This window comes from Diabrotica undecimpunctata, chromosome 11, assembly GCF_040954645.1.
Source record: "Diabrotica undecimpunctata isolate CICGRU chromosome 11, icDiaUnde3, whole genome shotgun sequence".
Classification (NCBI taxonomy): domain Eukaryota; kingdom Metazoa; phylum Arthropoda; class Insecta; order Coleoptera; family Chrysomelidae; genus Diabrotica; species Diabrotica undecimpunctata.
The window spans coordinates 30,243,095-30,266,254 of record NC_092813.1 but is presented as its reverse complement, the minus strand read 5'-3'; the positions used below and the strand labels follow the sequence as shown (position 1 = coordinate 30,266,254).

The window sequence follows — 23,160 nt, the reverse complement described above, 5'->3', positions numbered from 1 at the left end:
GGAATTTTCCTATTCTGGCAGTGGCATATCCTAACGTTTCTGAGTATCTAAACACTCCGTGTGACTTAACTTTCTTTCAATCAAATTTCAATGTTTCTTATGCCAAAGTCAATGTTTGGTATCTTAATTTTGACAATGAGAATCCAGTTGATTTTCAGCATCAGATAGCCAAGCTTAATAATCCATGCAGAATGCGGATGGTTCTAAATTAAGATTAGGAGTCGGTTGTGCTGTATATATTCCGGATCACAAAGAATCCCTTATGTTTAAGTTAGATAAACAATGCTCTATATACTCTGCAGAAATGTTCGCAATTCATAAAGCCCTAGAATGGGCTGTCAACAAAAAAATTTCTAACCATCAAGTTGTAATTATGTCAGATTCAATGTCTACGTTATTAGCTTTAGAAAACTCACGTAAATATTTATATAAATATAGTCTTGTCGTTACAATTTAAGAAAACCAACTAAAGCTGCTGGAAGAACATACTACTGTAAATTTCGTCTGGGTAAAGGGACACTTTGGTATTTCCGGCAGAAATACCAAAGCAGATTTTTATGCTAAAGAGGCAATCTTATCAAAAATAACTTGGCTAGATAGAAGCGATCTAACACCCACTTGCAAGAAAAGTCTAAAACAAAATTGGGACATTGAATGGTATGCTTTCTGTAATCGAAGCAATAATCTTTATACAAAAATTCATCCAGTTTTACCTACTGAGCCGTTTGCCGTAAGAATTTACCCAAACAGAAATATTTATTCCATGTTTGTTAGATGTCTCTTTAACCATGCCACTGTCAAGACATACCTCTATAGACTAAATTTATCCGAATCATAAATTTTTGATTGCAATGGTTATGTTGATGGTATTAATCATTGGCTGTTTGGATGCAAGCATAATGATGATGCAATTAAGTATTTGATGCACACTGACTCAAGAACAAATACCTTTACCACAAAATCCAACTTCTCTCTTATACTTGTCTCGAAGAAACTGTAAAACACAACAAATTATTTGGGAATTTTTAAAAAGAACTAAGAGAAAAATCTAACTTGTATGAATGAGTCGGCTTGAATGTGTGACTATTTCGAGCGAACATTTCAAATTGTTTTTATACTTTGAGACTTGCTAAATCTAAATCGGTTAGAAATCTATTTAAATGAAGTAGGTAAATGCTGCCTTTTTTTTAATTTTTATTAGTTTACCAGATATTTAATTTGGTTATAAGATTTGTTCGAAAATGATTAAATATTTATTTGAAATAGACTCGATTGCTATCGTCTTAGAACACTTATGCGGAGGTTTATTTTTTAGTCAAGACTTAAGTTTTATAACTGTTTAAAAAAAATTCTTTTTAAACAATGGTTTTATGTATGTTTTAAGAAATTTAAATTTTCAATCTTTTAATCTTTAAAATGACGTTTGAAAATATAGTAAATTTATGGGTATGGTTTTTTGATGGGAATGGTTTTGAAACAAATAAACAGATCGATATGCCACAACAAGAAGCAACACATATTTTGGGACAAATTAATCTATGTGTTGGGATAAAAGGAATAATAATAACCAAAACTTTAATAAATAGTACCCTATATTTTATTTATTTATGTATTTTATAATATACACACCATTTTTGTATTTCTGTTTACATAAATGAGAATGTTTTTTTCAATCAACTCGCCCGATCTGAACTGTTTATTAATGAAATAATTTTAAATTACAAAGTGATATATATATATATATATATATATATATATATATATATAGATAGATATAAACATATATTGGAATAACTGCCAAGTTATCTATATTTTGAATACAGAACTTAAATTGTTTTATATTTTATTGTTATATAATATATATATTGCCAAAATTAAATTCGCATAATTTAATAGTTATATAACACTTATCAAAATTCTAATATCTACACCATAGACAATATTAACAAAATAATAATTCAAGGTAAAAAAACAAAACAAAATAGTTTACATTAATAGTTATAGAAATTGATTGTAACATTGTTTTCATGAACTAAAATAAGCAATGTATGAGTTGGATATATGTATGAACCAGCAATACTAGTTTAAAAATATAAGATCGATGTTTTACTACAATGGTATCAAGTCCAACAAACGTTATGCTAGCAAAGTGTTCAAGAAAAACTGCAGCAGAAAACTGAGTTTGTGGCTTTGGTGCAGTTTGTACAGATTTTGTCCTAATCTTAACCAGTCTATTTTTTAGTGCTGTTATGCGAGCTTTCAGAAGATTAATCCGTATTCGAGATGCAAGTAATCTCCTTTAAAGTGTGTGATAATTATGAAATCTTTTTTTCTTGACCAATGGTGATAACGGCATATCTATGAGCCCATCAACAAAATCGTCAAGTTCAGAATTATCACTGTGCGAAACAGTATTGGCACTGGTTGATGGTTGTTTTGCTATCAAATACGTATGAAAAACGCGTGGTGTCGTTAACGAACCTTCCTCTTCTACATCACTATATTTTTTTGGTATAGCAGTACTGGGTAAATATTAGGCATTTAGATATTTTTGGTCAAAATGCTTACTGCATAGAAATTTTTTTTTAAATCGGGTAGCTCCAGACTTTCCAATGCAGCATTACCTACAACAATATTATTATTAACACAACTAAAAAAAAAGCAACTTTCTGCACAATAAAATAAAAAACAATTTAAGTTCTGTATTCAAAATATAGATAACTTGGCAGTTATTCCAATATATGTTTATATCTATATATATATATATATATATATATATATATATATATATATATATATATATATATATATGATGTTTTGTTTGTGAATGATGAGCAATGAGTATTTTTTAATAATATAAGATTTTTATCGCGGTTCTCAAAGAATTAGTTTGTAAGTACTTTTTTAAATTATCTTTATTATATCTATTATGAAAAACACATATATATCTAACCTAGCCAATGTAAATTTAAAATAAACTATATTTAAATTGAAATTCTTATGAAACTAATTAAATTCTATAGACAATGTAAAATTTAAACAAACTATCTTCAAAATTGAAATTGTTATGACACTAACTAAATTATATTAACACAATTTTGTACCTTTCTGTCACTGAATGCCTAAATGAACTGTTTTCCACAGTATAGATTCTAATCACCACTCAATGTCTTCGTGCTTCGGTTATCCTTGTTTTTGTGAAATTACTTTTTCCAATTATCAGCTTCCACCAATTTAAAATATATTTCTTCTTAAGCATTTATAAACCACCAAGCAAACCAGCAAACAGCATTTATATTTATTCTTCTTTTCAGTATACCAATATCCAATCACCAAATATATTATATAATTTTAATTTTTAATTAATACTTCTTGCATTATCCAATCACCATTTATACATTACATAATTTTTAATCTTTAATAATATTTTCTTTATACTGTTTATTAATCTTCATTTAACTCACTATATTGAACAATTGGACCTTCTGTCTGACTATAATTGATTTGACTTCTATTTCATGCTAACTCTAATTAACTTTCATACTAAACTGGACTCATAGTAACTGTAACTCATAACTGATTGACTAACTGAATGGACATCTTGAATCCAAATCACCGGGTATTTATATCTTTTTCCATGTTCCAGAATCATCTGGTAAGAAATCCTATTCGATTTTGTTCTATTTCTTCTACATGGATGTTCTCGAAAAAAGTGTATGTTCGATCCACAGACATAACCATTATTCCAGAATGTTCCACCGTAAACAAAGGTCAAATTCTGCATTCTGGAGAATTCCTTAATTTTCTATTGATAATTTTGTTGACATTTAGGCTTTTCAGATCAGAATATACACTTAAATTAGTAACTAACACTCTAATTTAATAAAATACACATTTTAAACAACATATTATTATAACCCCACTTTATATTCCCAATTATTACCTAAAATGTCACTTGGAGAGTATGTATAGTTGGTTGCCTAGTCACATGGCTCACTTAAATATATTTACAACATTATAATTATAAAAAAATACTTTTTATATGCTAATTTCTTAAAAATGCCCTCACATAAATAATTTTTATAAAATTCTCTAGTATATAACTTATAAATTATTTTCTTTAAACACCAATCATATCAATACCCCAAAATAATATTTAAAATAAATAATTTACTTATTATTTTTTTAAATATTAATTTTCTTATCCACATATCTTAATAAATTAATAATTCATTTTTTTTTATTTAAAATGTGTTCTATTAAATACATCCCTGTTCGCTGTCTATGTGAAACTGTCATGTCAAATAGAGCAATGGAGGCTAAGGCTATATGAAAAAATAAACATATAATCTAATCATCTATTATTGTGTTATGTTTATTTATAGACAAAATCTAGGAACTATTTCCATTCAACAGGCTTTCATCCATATGAATTGGTAAGTTTTACACTTTATTATATTAGAAAGACATTTATAGAATCAATTTTGTATCTAACCCCAAATTATGATTTTTAGGGTACAAAATAATTTCCATATGTACAAGACAACAAGTATGATGTCAAATTGATTCACAATAATGAAATCTACCATCTATTTAACAAATCAAGTCTATTGAATAAAATGGATATATCAGTAAGCTGTTAGTGTTGTTATTATTAGTGTTAAAAGTATAGAAAACATTATTCATTCTCTTCATAATATTTAAAGATGTCATTGATATGAAACATGCCTCTTAGTCTATTCTCTGCATCTATTAACACATAACTATTTAGTCCATTCTGATTTTCAATTCTGTATGGACCTTCAAACATTGGTTGTAATTTCTTACAATGGTTTTCTTTAACATTACTTTTTCTAAGTGAACGAATTAACACTTTATCTCCTTTTTGAAATGTGATTGGTTTTTTTATTTTTCGATTTTGTCTTCTGATATATTGTTCAGCTTTCCTCCTAATTCGTTTATTCACTTTCTGCATTACTTGTTCATATCCTGATTATATTCACTAATCCATTTTCTGTTTCCTATATGGCCAAACATTAAATATTCTGGTACTTCCTCTGTATTTAAATTATGTGTATTATTTTAAAAAATATTCTACTTGTGGTTTATGATGCTGCCAAGTTTCATGTTGATTCTGGCACACTATTCTTAAATATTTTATAACTTCTTTAATATATCTTTCTGCAGGATTTGCCTGAGAATGTCTGATACTTGTAAAATGAATGTTGATTCCCTTTTTCTCACAAAATGCCCGAAATTTTTGCTTGTTAAAATATGTAGCATTATCTATTATGCAATTTCTAAATGGTCCTATTTCTTGTTTAATTAATAATAATTTCAATGTTTTAACATTTGTTCTTGAGCAGGGATATAGTTTAATAAATTTTGTATATAAATCAACTATCACTAGTATATGCTTTTTTCCTGTTGGACTTGGAACTAAATTTGAGATAAAATCCATGGACACTGTATTTAGTATTTCATATACAACATTAGATCTATTATGTGTTTTGGTTTTTGAAATTCTTTTCTTTGTTTATTTGACATATTTGGCATTGGGTAGTAATTTCTTTTGATATACTTATGTCATTATTTGCAAAATAATTGTCCCTAAATAGCATCCATAGCTTTCTTGAACCAATATGCATGTAATTGTTATGTAAATTTTTCAATATTTTCTTTGCTAAAGTTCTAGTTATTACATATACTTCTATGCCATTTATTATTTTATAATAAACTCCATCTTTCTTAAGGACTTTTTGTTTTTCACTCAAATTGATCTGATCTCTTATAATTTTTTCTTTAGAATATAATCCAGTACTTTCTACTAATTGATTTAATCCAATTTTTATTGTTCGCTGCCCTTTTTGTGATGTATTTTCTAACCTTGATAAAGCATCTGCCACTATATTGGATTTTCCAGAAATGTATTTGATTTCAAAGGAGTATTCACTCAATATTAGACTCCACCGATGTATTTTACTGTTTCCATATTTGTTATTTAATATAGATGTTAAAACTTGTTTGGTGATCTGTTTCTATTGTAAATTCATTACCCAACAAGTAAAATCTTAATTTTGTGACACAGTGTATAATACTTGCTAGTTCTAATTCTGAAACTGAGTAACCCTTTTCATGTGGCTTTGTAATTCTTGAAATGAATTGTATTGTGTATTCGACCCCATCATGTATTTGTAATAATACCCCTGAAAATCTCTATATTGATGCATCTGTTCTTAATATGAATGGCTTTGTGTAGTCTGGGTGATATATTTTTAAATTTGACAGAAAAATGTCTTTGATTTCTTGGAATGCTAGTTCTCTTCTCTGATCCCATCTCCATTTTACACCTTTTTTCAGTAGTTCAAGTAATGGAATTTCTTTTATACTTAGATCTGGTATCATCCTTTTATAATAATTAATTATTCCAATAAATCCTCTTAAAGTTCTTAAATTGTGTGGTGTTTTATATTCCTGAATGACCTGTGTCCGTTCTGGATCCATTTCGATTCCCTTAGTATTAAGTTTATAACCTAGATATATTACTTCTTTTTGAAAAAATGTACATTTTTCTTGATTTATTTTTAGTGCAACTTTGCCTAATCTGTTGATTATAATTTTTAGGTGTTTCTCATGATCTTAATCAGTTTTAGAAAAAATTAATATATCATCAATGTAGTGAATTACAAAATGTTAATATTGATCCAAAATATCATGAAGACTTCTACATAGAGCACTGCAAGATGATTGAAATCCAAATGGTACTACTTTGAATTGATATACTACTCCATCTATCTGAAATCCTGTATACTGTCTACTTTTTCTTTCTAGAGGTATTAACCAAAAACTATGCTGTAAATCTTCTAAATTCTTCCTAGTATTTCATCTATACTCATTGGTGCTTCAAATTGTTTTTCAGTAATCTTGTTAATATTCCTTGCATCCAAACATAACCTGATTTGACCTGATCTTTTACGTACTACTACTATAGGGTTTATAAAACGTGTATCTGCCTTCTCAATGATTCCATCTTCTAACATATTATTAATCGTTCTGTTTACTTCTTCTCTGTATTAATATGGTATTGGGTATGATTTTGTTTTAAAATCTTTTTCTTCTTTAACTTTTATACTATGGATATAATTTTGTGCAATTCTATTTTCTTTATTGACAAGTCCCTTGTGTTGCTGCAATATGGAAACGACTATTGATTTATATGCTTCAGGGCAATTTAAAACTTTTATCATATCTTCTTCTTTACAAATAAAATTATTCTTAATTATGTACTCATTATTCATTGCTTCCAATTTTACGCACTCCACCTCGTAGGCATCCATCTGCTTAAAATTTCCATTCCTTAAATATTCACTACAATAATTATTCTTTACATTCTTTTGGGACATTTCCCTATCATCAAAATACATTTCTTCTTCATAAACATCATTATTTTCTTTTAATAATATCCTATCAACTCTTATTCCTTCTTCCACCTCATCTTTCTGCATAAATTTAATTATTTGCCATTCCAAAGTTACCATTTTTTCTTCAAAATCTATCTTTACTTTCTTCTTTTCCAATTCATCATTTCCCATTAATATATCAACACATAAATCCTTGACAATAAATCCTTGCATATTAATTTCTTTATTAAGAATATTAATTTTAAAATTGGCTAATTTATCAATTTCACCAAACTTTTTATTATTTGCACCAACAATTTTAATTTTTGGAATCTTTATTATATCTGATAGTTTTAATGTATTAAAAATAAAATTCTCCGAGACTAAAGTACTTTCTGAACCAGTATCTATCATAATCTTAATCATTTTATTTTAGGCCAAAGCATTTATATAAATTAAATTAATAGATTCAATAATTTTATCTTCATCTAAAGAAATAAATTCAGAAGGTTTTTCATAATAGCAATGGCCCAACTTGTAATTCAGAAAGTTTACTGAACAAAATTTTGATTATTAGAATTGTCAGATTGTATCTGACCACTTGGATCTGATGTCCTATGTCTTTCCCTACTATGACTTCTACTCACATTTTCTTGCCTTGTACTATTTCGTTCCCTGTCTTCGCAGCTTCTATTCCTTCGTACACAATTTACCTGTCTGTTATAGTTAGGCCGCTCTGTATTTCTTCTATTGTTAAAATCTTGTCTATTATAATTAGTATTGTTATTAAAATTTTGTCTATTATAACTAGTATTGTTATTAAAGTTTTGTCTATTTTGATTACTGTTATTATTATTAAAATTTTGTAAACTATCACCACATCTATAATTATTATATGATTGTCTATAATGTTGATTATCATTTTTATTATATTGAAAGTTATTATTATTTTTTCTGTTGTTATTATTACTTGTCATATTGCCTCTTTGTATTCTTTGAATAAAATTAATAAAACTATCTATTGTTTGAATATTTTGTACAGTTACTGTTTGCACAACATCAGCATCAAAATGTCTAGATACATTTAAGAGTGTTTCATCCTCTCTAAGTGGTGGTTCTAAATATTTTGCAACTGTTATCAGTTTCAATGCATAATCTACCATATTTGATTTTAAATTGTGATTATACTTTCCAAAATATAGAATTTCTCTAAACTTTGCTTGCTCTAATTCACCCCAATAATAATTTAAAAATTTATTTTCAAATGTTTGAAAATTATCTAAATCATTTTCAATACTAGCAAACCAAGTTGCTGCATTGTCATTTAATGTCACTCTAATATAATCTTTAATATCATTAATATTAATCACTAATCTTAATTTATGTTTTAAACTGTTTATGTATACTCTAGGATGCAAATTTTTTATTTTACCAGTGAATTTAATCCCAGTCTCATTTGTTAAATTTAAGTAAGGTCTCCCTATGTCTCTCATTTGTGAAATATCATCTATTCTCTGTTCCACATTTCTTATTTGATTACTATTTATTTGGATATTTTGTTGTATATCGTCTAATTTTTCTTATGTGTTTCTCATGTCTTCATTAATTTTTACTTCTAAGTTACATTTCTGCAACTCTATTTTCTGTTCTATATCTATTTTATTATCTTGAATAATCCTATTTACTTTTGTCCTCTCATTGTCTATCCTTTTCTTGTAGTCATTCCGTATACTTTTTATTTAATTTGCTACTTTTTTCTCTGCAGTTTCAAGTTTTTTATCCATTTGTTTTTCCATTTGTTTTACAATTTTATTATTATTATCTTCTATTTTCTTTTCTAATTTTGTATAATTATCATTCAATTTCTGTTCCATTTTTTTTCATGTCTTCTTTGACTTCTTTTAAATTCTGTTCCATTTTTTGTTCTATTTTTTTCATGTCTTCTTTGACTTCTTTTGAATTCTCTTCCATTTTTTTCGTATTCTCTTCCATTTTTTGTTCCATTTTTTTCGTATTCTCTTCTATTGTCTTGTTCATCTGCATCATTAATGACATCAAAGCTGCCATATTGACATTTTCCTCTCTTTCTGGATTCATTTCTGCAGTATCTTGTGGAACTTGAACTAAACTCTCCTCTTGTATAGGTTGTGTTTCTACTTCCAAATATTCTTCATTCTTTTTGCTTCTTGTTGAATAGAGACTAATTCTTTTAAATAGAGAGCCCCTCGTTGGGCGCCAAATTTTTATGATGTTTTGTTTGTGAATGATGAGCAATAAGTATTTTTTAATAATATAGGATTTTTATCGCGGTTCTCAAAGAATTAGTTTGTAAGTACTTTTTTAAATTATCTTTATTATATCTATTATGAAACACACATATATATCTAACCTAGCCAATGTAAATTTAAAATAAACTATATTTAAATTGAAATTCTTATGAAACTAATTAAATTCTATAGACAATGTAAAATTTAAACAAACTATCTTCAAAATTGAAATTGTTATGACACTAACTAAATTATATTAACAAAATTTTGTACCTATCTGTCACTGAATGCCTAAATGAACTGTTTTCCACTGTATAGATGCTAATCACCACTCAATGTCGTCGTGCTTCGGTTATCCTTGTTTTTGTGAAATTACTTTTTCCAATTATCAGCTTCCACCAATTTAAAATATATTTCTTCTTAAGCATTTATAAACCACCAAGCAAACCAGCAAACAGCATTTATATTTATTCTTCTTTTCAGTATACCAATATCCAATCACCAAATATATTATATAATTTTAATTTTCAATTAATACTTCTTGCATTATCCAATCACCATTTATACATTACATAATTTTTAATCTTCAATAATATTTTCTTTATACTGTTTCTTAATCTTCATTTAACTCACTATATTGAACAATTGGACCTTCTGTCTGACTATAATTGATCTGACTTTTATTTCATGCTAACTCTAATTAACTTTCATACTAAACTGGACTCATAGTAACTGTAACTCATAACTGATTGACTAACTGAATGGACATCTTGAATCCAAATCACCGGGTATTTATATCTTTTTCCATGTTCCAGAATCATCTGGTAAGAAATCCTATTCGATTTTGTTCTATTTCTTCTATATGGATGTTCTCGAAAAAAGTATATGTTCGATCCACAGACATAACCATTATTCCAGAATGTTCCACCGTAAACAAAGGTCAAATTCTGCATTCTGGAGAATTCCTTAATTTTCTATTGATAATTTTGTTGACATTTAGGCTTTTCAGATCAGAATATACACTTAAATTAGTAACTAACACTCTAATTTAATAAAATACACATTTTAAACAACATATTATTATAACCCCACTTTATATTCCCAATTATTACCTAAAATGTCACTTGGAGAGTATGTATAGTTGGTTGCCTAGTCACATGGCTCACTTAAATATATTTACAACACTATAATTATAAAAAAATACTTTTTATATGCTAATTTCTTAAAAATGCCCTCACATAAATAATTTTTATAAAATTCTCTAGTATATAACTTATAAATTATTTTCTTTAAACACCAATCATATCAATATATATATATATATATATATATATATATATATATATATATATATATATATATATATATATATATATATATTATATAAGAGTAAGAAAAAAGAATTTTTTTAGATAGGAAAAAAAAGATACCATCGAACTACCAAAAACAAATTTTGAACATTTTTCATTCCAGTGGATATGATAACATTTGCCATGTTATCATATCCACTGGTAACTTTAACATCCTAATATATAAGACTAAATAATGTAAACTGAATTGTAACATATACCTTTTAATGGGTTTTTACGCAGATATTTAGTGGCTCAAAATATGTTCACCTAGACACTGATGATGGAATATGGATTCCGAAAACCTTTTGTCTTCATGACATAGCCCGTTTGGGTTTCTTAATTTATGTACCTTTTATAAAGGATTTTAACAAACATTTTTTTTGTAATGATCTTTCTTTTATCTTAGTAGAGATTGTTAGCTGTACGTCAGTGGTAAATTTACTGGCTTCATTTAGAGGGTCGTTGGTGCCTAAGGAATTTTCGAGAAATGTTTCAAGATAATTCTAGAAAACCTTAATTTTTGTGTTTATATAGGATTTGAGTGCAGCTTTTAGTTCGAAATAGTTTATAGAAGAGTTCGGATAATTGGTATCTTGTGAAACTGAGGATGAATAAGGAAAAGGTGAAGGAAGAAAAGAGTATATATGGTTAGGTCCAGATTTGTTGCAAAACTTTTATTTTATAAGTATAACCTTTTGATTAAAAAAGGGATTGGATATTTTAAGGTTATTTTTTATTAACAATTTTTTTTTCAAACTAGACTTGGGCTAGTATTTGAAGTACATAAAGTTTTCTTACTTAATTAAATATCGTGTCTAAATTTGGCAAAAGATGAAGTAAAAATATACATAGAGCAGGAAAAATTAATAAATGCGAGAGAAACAGAGAAATTCTATTCATCATGTATGCTGTGATTAGATTTGACATCAGAAGATTTATCAGAGGATGCACTTATATATACTCTTGTAAGTCGGAGGCAGGCTGTTCTTTTAACTTTTTTAAGATTATAGTGATAAGGTTTTTTAGTGATCTTTTCCTTGTACCTATGTAGAGCTGCAATAATTTGTTTTAAATATAATCTATGTTGTAGGATTTTTAAGCTTCTTGTAGTGGGGTGATACATAGAAAAGAGATCTCAAGAAATGCAATAAGTTGCGTGGAATTGAGCGTAAAATGAGTCGGATTATCTTAATAGAGATAAAAGGAGGAAAAGGACTTAATAGAGCAAGAATACCGGATGAAGATAGAATGGTAGGAGTATCAGGAGGACTCTCATTGAAGTGTCCTCTTTTTTGTCCTACTGCCAACATGGGCTTTGAATTAGTACGACGAGGGATGGATAAATCCATAATGGCAGCCAGGATGGGTGTGTAGTTAACGGAGATGGACTCAATTTCCGAAGATAGAAGTTCTTTTGATGAAGTTAAGGATTCAGGATTAAAGACTCCTTAGAGTTAGCTGAAAATGAAGGAGAGGGAGAAGCATTAGCTGCAATGAGTGTGTGATCTGGTCAACTGGAGACTTTGCAATCATACCCCACGGTACGACCCGTAAGCTTACAAAGAAAACACTATAAACTGTCAGAGAATAAAAATATTTTAAAGGATGTATTTTCATGGTTAATTAACAGAGAAGATTGCATTTCTAAGTTCACCTTGTCAGCTATTACAAATGTTACCCTGATGTTCCGTATCTTTTAGGGACTGTTCGATTAGTGAATGCGGGATGAAAGGATTTGAAATTGCATTTGAAATAAAGATTCTTTTAGTAAAATTAAGTTTAATTAGTTAAGTAATATTTTTTGGATAAACTATTTCACCAATTTCTTTAATATATTCAAATAAAACAGTATTCAAAATGGAGTGCATGACAATAACTTGTTCCCTTTTAGAAAACGAACGGGAAGGAGGTTTAGAGACTGCGGCAACGACATACGATTTTGGGTTGGAACTGAAGTTGTTTTGTGTAAATGTAAATATTTAATTGCTGTTCATGATGTGTAGTCCTGGTTACCCAGACCGTAACACAATACCTAAACGTGACTACCTAATGGACCCTCTCCCAAACTGGAAAGAAAGAAACAAAGGATCTCACCTATTTCTTGGGATTTTCACTGGTTTTCTTTAATTACACCAATATAGCCACAATTAAATTCGACTATTGAAATACAAAACCAAACTTGGTACTCGTTTTCTTATTACATTGTGATTAAAGAACTTCGCTTCGTATCGTTAACTCGTCGATGAATTAATTTATCTGTTTAACACTGTTAAAATCTTTAAAATCCATGAGGAACTTTAAAAAGGGTGTTTAACCTTTGACAGTTATTTGATGTTTTTTGAGTCGATTATTTGAAGCTTTATTTATAAACTTTAATATTTTATTAAACTTATTATTAAAAAAACAGTTTGCAAAAGTACTTTTTAGCTTCTAAACATTTATACTACTTTTGATCTTTTTCATGTCATACGGCTGTACGTAGGTCTAATGAAAAGCTGGTGTAAAAGCACAATTAAAAAAAAAACAGAACTTTCCATAACCAATAACAAGAAACAAGCTAAGATATTGCAGCGGACAGATCTTCCTTGCATTTTTCTGTGGCGATATTTTACGAGTACCATTATTTTAATGTTTTAAAACTAATTTACTTCTTCACTGTGTATGTCATTTATAAATCGAATTATAAAATTTAGATATTCTTTTACAATGTGTTCAATTTTCAGCTCTTAATGTTAATAAACAATGAAAATATTTGCAATTTCTTAAACAAGAAAAAAATGCTATTTGATTTCCTCTGGGCCATAGAAGGTTTTGGTTTTTTTTAATGTTTTTTTTCTTAGCTTTATATTGAGCCTACAAAAAAGTATATGACATAAAAAAGTCAAAGTTATTAGAAATTTTTTATGCTAAAAATTTGTTATTCTTCAAACTGATTTTTAAAAACATTGATATTGATGATAACAATTTAATATAATCTTGATGTTTTTTTTAATAATTTAAAACGAAGCCATAAAAAATCAATTGCTATTTACAAAATATCCCTAGAGTGACTGTTTGGACAGTTGTTTAAATAATCGGTCTCCTGGATAAACAAATTGAATAACTCATAAACTGTATGGTCGTTCTGTATGACATTTAGCACACTTTAAAAACTCATTAACTGCCATAATTTTAAATAGTTGTATTACATATCGTTATGCAAAAAGAAAGTTATTAACATTTATAAATTATACTTTAAAAATAAGGGTTTTTAAATTATCTCGGTCAATTCTTTATGTATTTTAATTATAAAAATCTCAATATTAGAGAACATTTTATGATCTATAACTTTTATTTTAACCATATATCTCTAACATGTATAAGAAACGTTTTATGCGCATAAACTTTTTTCACTTTTTACGATTGTTTAATAAAAAAGCAAAACAAAATTAGCTGAAGTCTTTAGATCATCAGCTACCCCTCATATACCTTTTAGAGACTTTAAATATCTGTTTAAGATTTTTTCAGCTTTTTTAGAGTTGTAGATCATAAAAAGTTATGTAACTTTTGAGAGTATCCAAATTAAAATACATGAAACTATTAATCGAAATAGTTACAAAAAAACCTTATTTTTCCAGTTATTTATAATTTAAAATAACTCTTTTTTGCCCAAAGACATGTAACATAGCTCGTTGAAATTATGGAAATTAATAAGTTATTAAAATACGCTAAATATCAATCAGAGCAAATAGTTTATAGGTTATTTAATCTGTTTATAAACATTTATATTAACTTTGATATCGTTTATGCCACAAACTTATATAGAGGCTTAATGAAAAACTGATGAAAAACACACTTAAAAAAAAAAAGAATCTTCTATGACCATTACGTGCCAAGAGAGCATTTTATATTTAAAACCAAAGCATTTTATTCTTAAAATCATACTTTCATTGTCTATTAACAGTAAGAGCTGAAAATTGAAAGGATTCTAAATAAAGATCTGAATTGTGCGATCCAACTTACAGGTGGCATATGCCGTAAAGAAGTACAAATTTATAACCCGTTAAAATGATGGTATTCGTAAAGTACCGCTTCGGAAAAGTAGAATGGAGAACCATCTGAGCTCCGTTTTTTTTTACATTTAAACTTTTTTAAAATGAATCGCGCTTGCAAAATTTGCAATATCTTGGCTTCTGTGGCACGTAAAACATAAATTTTTTTTTAACTGGGGTAGCTCAACAAAAAGTTGTTGAAATAATCGCTTTCCATGATAAACAAATCGTCACTATTTTTATTAGTTACATTATATACCATTATGCAAAAACAAAGTTATTAAAATTTATAAAGTTCTGCAAAATCAAGGGTTTTTTGCAACTATTTTGGTGAATTCTTTATATATTTTAATTTAAAAACTCACAAATAGAAGAACTTTTTGAGATCTACAATTTTTATTTTAACTATTTTTCTCTAACTGGATAAAAAACGTTTTATAGACAAAATAATGACCTCTCACTTTTTAAAATTGTTTAAACAAAAACAAACCAAAATCACCTGTATGTCTTCACAGATTTATTGTTAACTAACCCTCATAAATCTTTTAGAAGATTTTTACGTGAAATCAATCATTTTTTTCCAGATGGACTGGTGTACAAATTAGTTCTCCGATAAAGATGAACTTATTTCTACTTTTCAATACTTTCAATTCAATACAAACTAAAAATAGCTAAAGAAATACATATTTAAATATCTAATAGACGATTCGACTCTGAACATAGTAGCTAATACGTGTTTTAAATCGAGCTCTCATAATTAATTTAAAAACTAGTGAAATACTAAAAATATTTTCGTTAATTAGTGATCCAGCAGTGAAATAACAAAAATAAACACAACAGAGATAGTAAGTTACTTTAAACATAACAGTTTTTACTATTATCAAATATTATTTTGGATAACCTACAAAATCTAGGACAGGTATTTATACCAAACCTGTTCCATTACAGACTAAGAAGGTTGTTTGCCAGGACCGTACTCCAGTTACAAATGATAATTAAAAATGGATAGTTCTATTCAATCTGAAATTCCTACAACTAACAATACACCAAACAGCTCCTCATCATATCAATTTAATGGATCACCTACATATTCTTCCGTAACCAATCAAACACCACAATCCAATATATTTCCATCAAGAAAACAAGCAATTATTTTTGATTCAATTGAAAATACCAAACTAGATGATTACTTGTCCGCTTTGAGTCATCTGATACAACCAACCCAGATATCCTTCTGTTCAAAATTATCAAATAATAGAGTATGTATTTATTTAGCAAACGAAAAACTAGTTGAGGATTTCATAAACAGAAATGAAAAAATTCAAATAAACCATCAACTCTTACAAGCTCGTAGACTAATTAGCCCTAGTCAGCGATTAGTATTGTCCAATGTCTGTCCCTCAATCCCACACTCAGTCCTAATATCCGCATTAAAATCACATGGATTAAATCTTCTGTCACCTATAACATTCCTAAGAATAGGCACATCAACACCACAATTCCAACATATTTTGAGTTTCAGACGCCAAACATACATATCTCCACTAAATAACCAGCCCTTACCTGATTCTTTTCTTATCACATATGAGGAAACGACATACAGAATTTTCCTTTCATTAGATAACCAAGCTTGTCAAACATGTAAACAAACCAACCACTTAACAAAAAATTGTCCAATGTCTACTGCGATTACAACAGATAATTCAACATCAAATAATCCAGTTCCAAATATAAACCCAATTGAAAATACAACTAATCTATCAACTCAAAAAACCCAGACAAACACTAAACAACAACAATCAAAAGAAGAAAGCACACAACAAGAAACCCAACCACAAAATAACCAACAAGAAAAACCACACATGCAGCTAACCAAAGAAGATTCAGAAACAACAAACTACCCAAAAATAGATATAGAAAATAAGGCAACGCATATAAACACAGGGAAAGCACAAAACGAACGCACAATCTCCCAAGTCTCTCCACCAGCTACTACATCTACAGAGGAACCTACTTTTATTACACCAAAAAATAAAGAGAAGAAAGTAAAATCAGATCAAAATGTCAAACCACAAAAAACACTAGAAGAAATACTGTAAACCTTTATTTGAGAACCCAAATTCCAACCACCCTATAACTTACGAACAGTTATTAGACTTTTTCGAAAACTGTGAGAACTCACCAGACCCGTTAAGTGTCACCAAAATGTATACAGAAGAAACAGCAGAGGTCACAGATCTATTAACTAATATATACCTTACCTAAAGGACCGAAAAACTAAAGTCAAATGCACTCGAATAAAAAATAAAATATTAAAGCAAATCAACTTAGACCTTCAAACAGACTTAGAAAGCGACGCATCAATAGAAAATTAATAACACATCATTTTCAACTCTCTAATTCAATGGAACATAAATGGGTATTACACCCATTTAGAAATGTTAAAATTACTAATTTCAAAACATAAACCTAGTCTGATATGTTTACAAGAAACCCACTTTAAAAACAACAAAGCTCATGACTTGAAGAATTTCAATTGTTTTTTTAGAAATCGAGAAAATTCGAAAATTGCAAGCGGAGGGGTAGCAATCTACATAAAAGATAGCTTTGACGCTAAACTGATAAAACTCACAACAACTATTGAAGCAATTGGAATGAGAGTCACAGACACAATTTCTTTTTCAATTTGCAATATTTACATTCCCCCCAATAAGGAACCCGATTCATAAGAAATTTCAAACTTATTAAATCAACTACCTGCTCCAAGGATAATAATTGGAGATTTCAATGCACCTAATCCGTTATGGGGTTCAGCAAAACTAACATCTCTAGGTCGAAAAATAGAAAAAATAATAGAAGAAGTCAACCTAAATATTCTTAACGACGGACAACATACGCGCTTTGACACAAGAACAGGTGAAGGCTCTTGTATAGATCTATGTATTTGCGAACCATCAATTACACATACTCTTACGTGGGATGTGTTGCCAGATCTATATGATAGTGATCACTACCCTATCATAATAAGCAATGAACTACAATCAACTACCCCGCAATAACTAAAATGGAATTTAAAAGGCGCAAATTGGACAGAATTTCAAAATTACGTTGAAAACAACCTGCAAAACCTAAATGACAATGTAGATATAGACAAAACAATATACTCTCTGACAAACGTAATCACAGAATCAGCAAAAAAGTACGTTGGAATAATTAAGTACGATCACAAACATCAGTCGGTACCTTGGTGGAATCATGACTGCAAAGAAGCATTAAAACAATCGAAACAAGCTTTTAATAAATTCAAACGACAAAAAACTCAAGAAAATTCTATAGAATTCAAAAAATTAAGGGCAGTCGCTAGGTATACTATTAAAAAAGCCAAACGTGACTCTTGGAGAGAATATGTCACCACAATACATAGTTCAACTCCAATAACAGCTATATGGAAAAAAGTCAAAAAAATGTCTTGTTCCAAACCCTATAAATCAATAAACTTTTTAACTCAAAATAACACTATTTATAAAAGCCCAGAATAAATATCCAATATACTAGCATCTACTTATGAATATAACTCAAGTAACTTAAATTATACTTCCAATTTCTTAAAAATCAAAATAAAAGAAGAAAAAAATCCTATAGAATATTACGATCAAAACAATAACGATCTCAATATACAAATAACAAAGGAAGAATTAGAAAATGTATTTCAGAATTGTAAGAACACTTGTCCTGGACCCGACAATATACCGTTTATATTTCTTAAAAATTTAGGCCCTCAATCTAAAGAACACCTACTCAAAATCTACAATATAATCTTATCCAGAAACGTATTTCCTAAATCATGGAAAAATTCAATCATAATACCTATTCAAAAACCAACTAAACCAAAATCAGATCCACAAACATATCGACCGATATCACTCACATGTAGCATAGGTAAAATATTAGAAAAGATAATAAACAATAGGCTTATGTGGTATTTAGAAGCAAACAAATTAATTATTCCAGAACAATGTGGTTTCCGAAAACATCGCTCAACTTTAGACAATCTCGTTAACTTAGAATCAGAAATCCACGAAGCATTTGCAATAAAACAGCATTGTGTTGGAATATTTTTTGATATAAGCAAAGCATATGATACAGTTTGGAAATATTCAATCATTAAAACACTCAGCAGCTGGTTAATAAGGGGTAACATATTAAAATACATTTCAAATTTTCTTGAAAACAGACAATTTCAAGTTCGAGTTGACGGAACATATTCTCAAACAAAAATTCAACAAAATGGTATACCACAAGGATCAAATTTAAGCACAACTTTATTCTTAGTAGCAATAAATTCGATATTAACACAAATTGAAAACCCCGTCAAAGCTAGATTATACGCTGACCACCTAGTTATTTTCTGTACAGGAAAAAACATAGCAACGATTCACAATCACATTCAAAAAGCGTTAACACACATTGAGAAATGGTCAGCTACAAGTGGACTTCAGTTTAACACTACAAAAACGAAAGCAATCTGTTTCTCAAAGAGAAATCAAATCCAAACAAAAGAATTATATCTACACGAACAAAAACTAGATTATGTAGAAGAAATCCGATTCTTGGGTATGACGTTTGATAAAAAATTAACTTGGAAGACACATATTCAACAGCTGAAAAAATCCTGTCTACCTGGTATAAATTTACTACGATCCCTTGCCTTTAAAAACTGGGGTGCCGATTATTCAAGTTTAATACTTATTTACAAATCCATAATTCGATCAAAACTTGACTATGGAGCCATCGTCTACAACTCCTCCAAAAAAACACATTTAAAGTCACTGGATATTATCCAAAATAGATGTCTACGTATTTCTTTAGGTGCTCACTACACAAGTCCCATTCAAAGTCTTTATTGGGAAAGTGGAGAACTTCCTCCTTCTTTTAGAAGACAATATCTAAGCCTAACATATGCAGCGGCAGTGTCATCAAACCGAAATAATCCAGTACTGCATAACGTTTTTGCTGATCGATTTACAAATAAATTCCAACAAACACATCAAATTGATCATCCTTTTTACTTTCGTATAAAATCATACTTATCCAAATTAAATTTTCAATTTCCAAAAACCTATGATACCTCTTCAATCCACAACCCAGCACCATGGACAATATCTATTCCTGATATCGACATCAGTCTAACAAGCCTAAGAAAATCAGAGATATCATCAACCGTCATTAAACAAAAGTTTTATACACTATTAAACAGATATGGCAATACTTACAACGTATACACCGATGCGTCAAAAAATGAAGACAGAGTTGGAGCAGCAATTTATTCGGAAGACATCTCAGTTAGTTTCAAATTGCCATCAATTACAACCATCTTTTCGGCTGAATTATTTGCAATCCTAAAAGCACTATTGTTAATACAAAACAAAAACAAAGAAAGATATATAATAATCACAGATTCTTTAATTTCATTATCCTCACTGACTCAATTGTACTGTGACAACCCCCTTCTACTTCTTATTAAAAAAGAACTTAAAAACATTGCAAATAAGAACATCCAAGTTCACTTTTTATGGGTGCCTTCTCATATAGGAATTGAAGGTAACGAAGTTGTAGATAAACTGGCTAAGAACGCACCAACTAACCCGATGTCCGAAGAAAGTAATATATTGGTACAAAACGATTTAAAACCATACCTAAAACAAAAAATAATTCAAAAATGGCAAGAAACTTGGAACAACACTCCATCAAGGCTATACGAAGTCAACAAACATTCACATCTTTGGAAACCAAAAATAAAAGACAGGAGAGAGCAAGTTATACTTGCCCGTCTCGGTATCGGCCATACACGACTTACTCATGACTATTTATTACAGCGCAAAAATAAACCAGTGTGTGAAGTGTGCAACAGTGTTCTAACGGTTAAACATTTTTTAATACAGTGTCCCAAATATAATAGTGAACGACTCAAATATAACATACCCAACTCCCTAAGAGATGCCCTAGAAGAAAATACAGACACCCGAAAAATATTTTCCTATCTTAAAGACTGCCAACTCCTTCAAAAGATCTAAAACGAACATTGTAACACAAAGATATTATTATTATTATTATTGTAAACTAATGTATATTTTATTTATTGTATCTATATTGTAATAATCTAAATACGCTAATGACCCTGCGTGGTTAATGCGTTAATAAAATAAAAAAAAAAAAATATCTAATACTTTGTTTATGTTTATTAACTTGATATTTATTCACTAATTTGTTTTTCCGAAATTTATGATATCATAATTATATTACTATAGTATATTTGAAGAATAAGCTGGAGTAAATTCTCAGAAAAAAAAACTAAATTGTTAAGCATATTTTAGTACGTGTGCTTTTCGTACAACGTCAATATTTTAGCTTATTTTACGTTGGGTTTGACTATTTAGATAGAAATTTTTCCATGTCACATGGACTATCGTAAAATTTAAATACCTGCTATTGTTAGAACTGTGTAGGCTAGGGTTTTTTCAGCTGGTCACAGACGTACTTTAAGGGTATTACATTATTTGTTTCGGTTTGTTAGATATTTAAACCATTTTCAAAGCATATTATATTTATATAAATCTGTTTATTTTAGTAACGTTATTTATGGTTATTTTTGTCGTTATGATAATGACCCATTAAATAACAAGAAATAAAGAAACTCTTAAAATACACAGGTATTTAGTTAATGGTCTTTTGATAGATTAGATAGAAAAAGTCGATTAGCGAAAGATGGTTTCTGATAAATGTGAACGCTATCTTAAATAGTATAAATTTCGATTTTGTTTGGAAAACCAATGATTAATAAAATGGTTAATGGTCTTTAAATAGTCATTCATTAATATCAGAAAATTTTTGTTTAGTCGATTATAAGCGAGTGAAGAGATCTGACACAGTTGTTTTTTGCAAGAGTGAATAGTGAGTTTATAGAATATGGAATTAACGTGTGATTATACACCAGTTAAAAAATTAAAGTTGAATCATTTATCACTTAACGAAAAGAGTGTTATCCTTAACGTCTACAATTATTTTAAGCAACACAATCCTTCCAATACTGTTGATAGTATAGTTGAAATTTCGTCTAAAGTAATGGGATATTCAAAATCAACTGTATATAACATTTTAAAAGAGGAAAAATCAGCTGGTATAACGCCACCCAAACCGAGACCAGGAAGACCAAAATTGTCGAAAGTGAATGTGGATGAATTCTTCAAAAATGCAATTCGTAGAATGGTCCACTCATTTTTTTTTAACAAACAAATACCAACTTTAGATAAAGTTTTACAAGCCATTACCGACGATCCCGATTTACCCACAATAAGTAGAGACCAACTTTGGAAAGTTTTGCATGAGTTAAACTTTAAGTATGAAAAAGTGGGCAGACAGTCAATGCTTATCGATTCCGAAGAAATTGTGTGTTGGAGACGAGACTACCTCAGAAAAATAAAAAAAATGAGGACAGAAAATAAGAACATTTATTATTTAGATGAAACGTGGGTTAATGAAGGTCATACTGTAGGGAGAGTTTGGAAAGACAAAACTATAAAAACATGTCGACAAGCATTTCTGGAAGGATATTCACCTGGTTTCAAGGAACCAACAGGTAAAGGTCGACGATTAATTGTTACCCATATAGGTAGTATGAATGGATTTCTTAAGGAGGGTTTACTTTTGTTTGAATCAAAAAAGACCTGTGATTATCACGAAGAGATGAACGGAGACGTGTTTGAAGAATATTTCGAACAGATGATTGAATTCATACCTAAAAATTCAGTTATTGTGATGGACAATGCAAGTTACCACTCTAGATTAGTTGAACGTTTACCAACTACTCAATGGAGGAAAGATGAAATTGCAATGTGGTTAACTTCTAAGAATTTAATCTTTGACGATACAATGACAAAAGCAGAATTATTAGAGCTTGCTAAAATTAATAAACAAAATTATAAAAAATATGTCATTGAGGAAATAGCCAAAAAACGAGGAATTGAAATACTTCGCCTTCCACCGTATCATTGCGAGCTAAATCCGATTGAATTAGTATGGGCCGAAGTTAAAAGTAATGTTGCTCGAAATA

The 23,160-nt window shown here is 28.9% G+C and overlaps 1 protein-coding gene across 1 annotated transcript in view; it reads left to right on the top strand.

Moving 5' to 3' along the window:
- The window catches only part of LOC140452876 (uncharacterized), a 437,586-nt gene that overhangs the window by 341,106 nt on the left and 73,320 nt on the right, over positions 1-23,160 (top strand). The window lies entirely within an intron of this gene.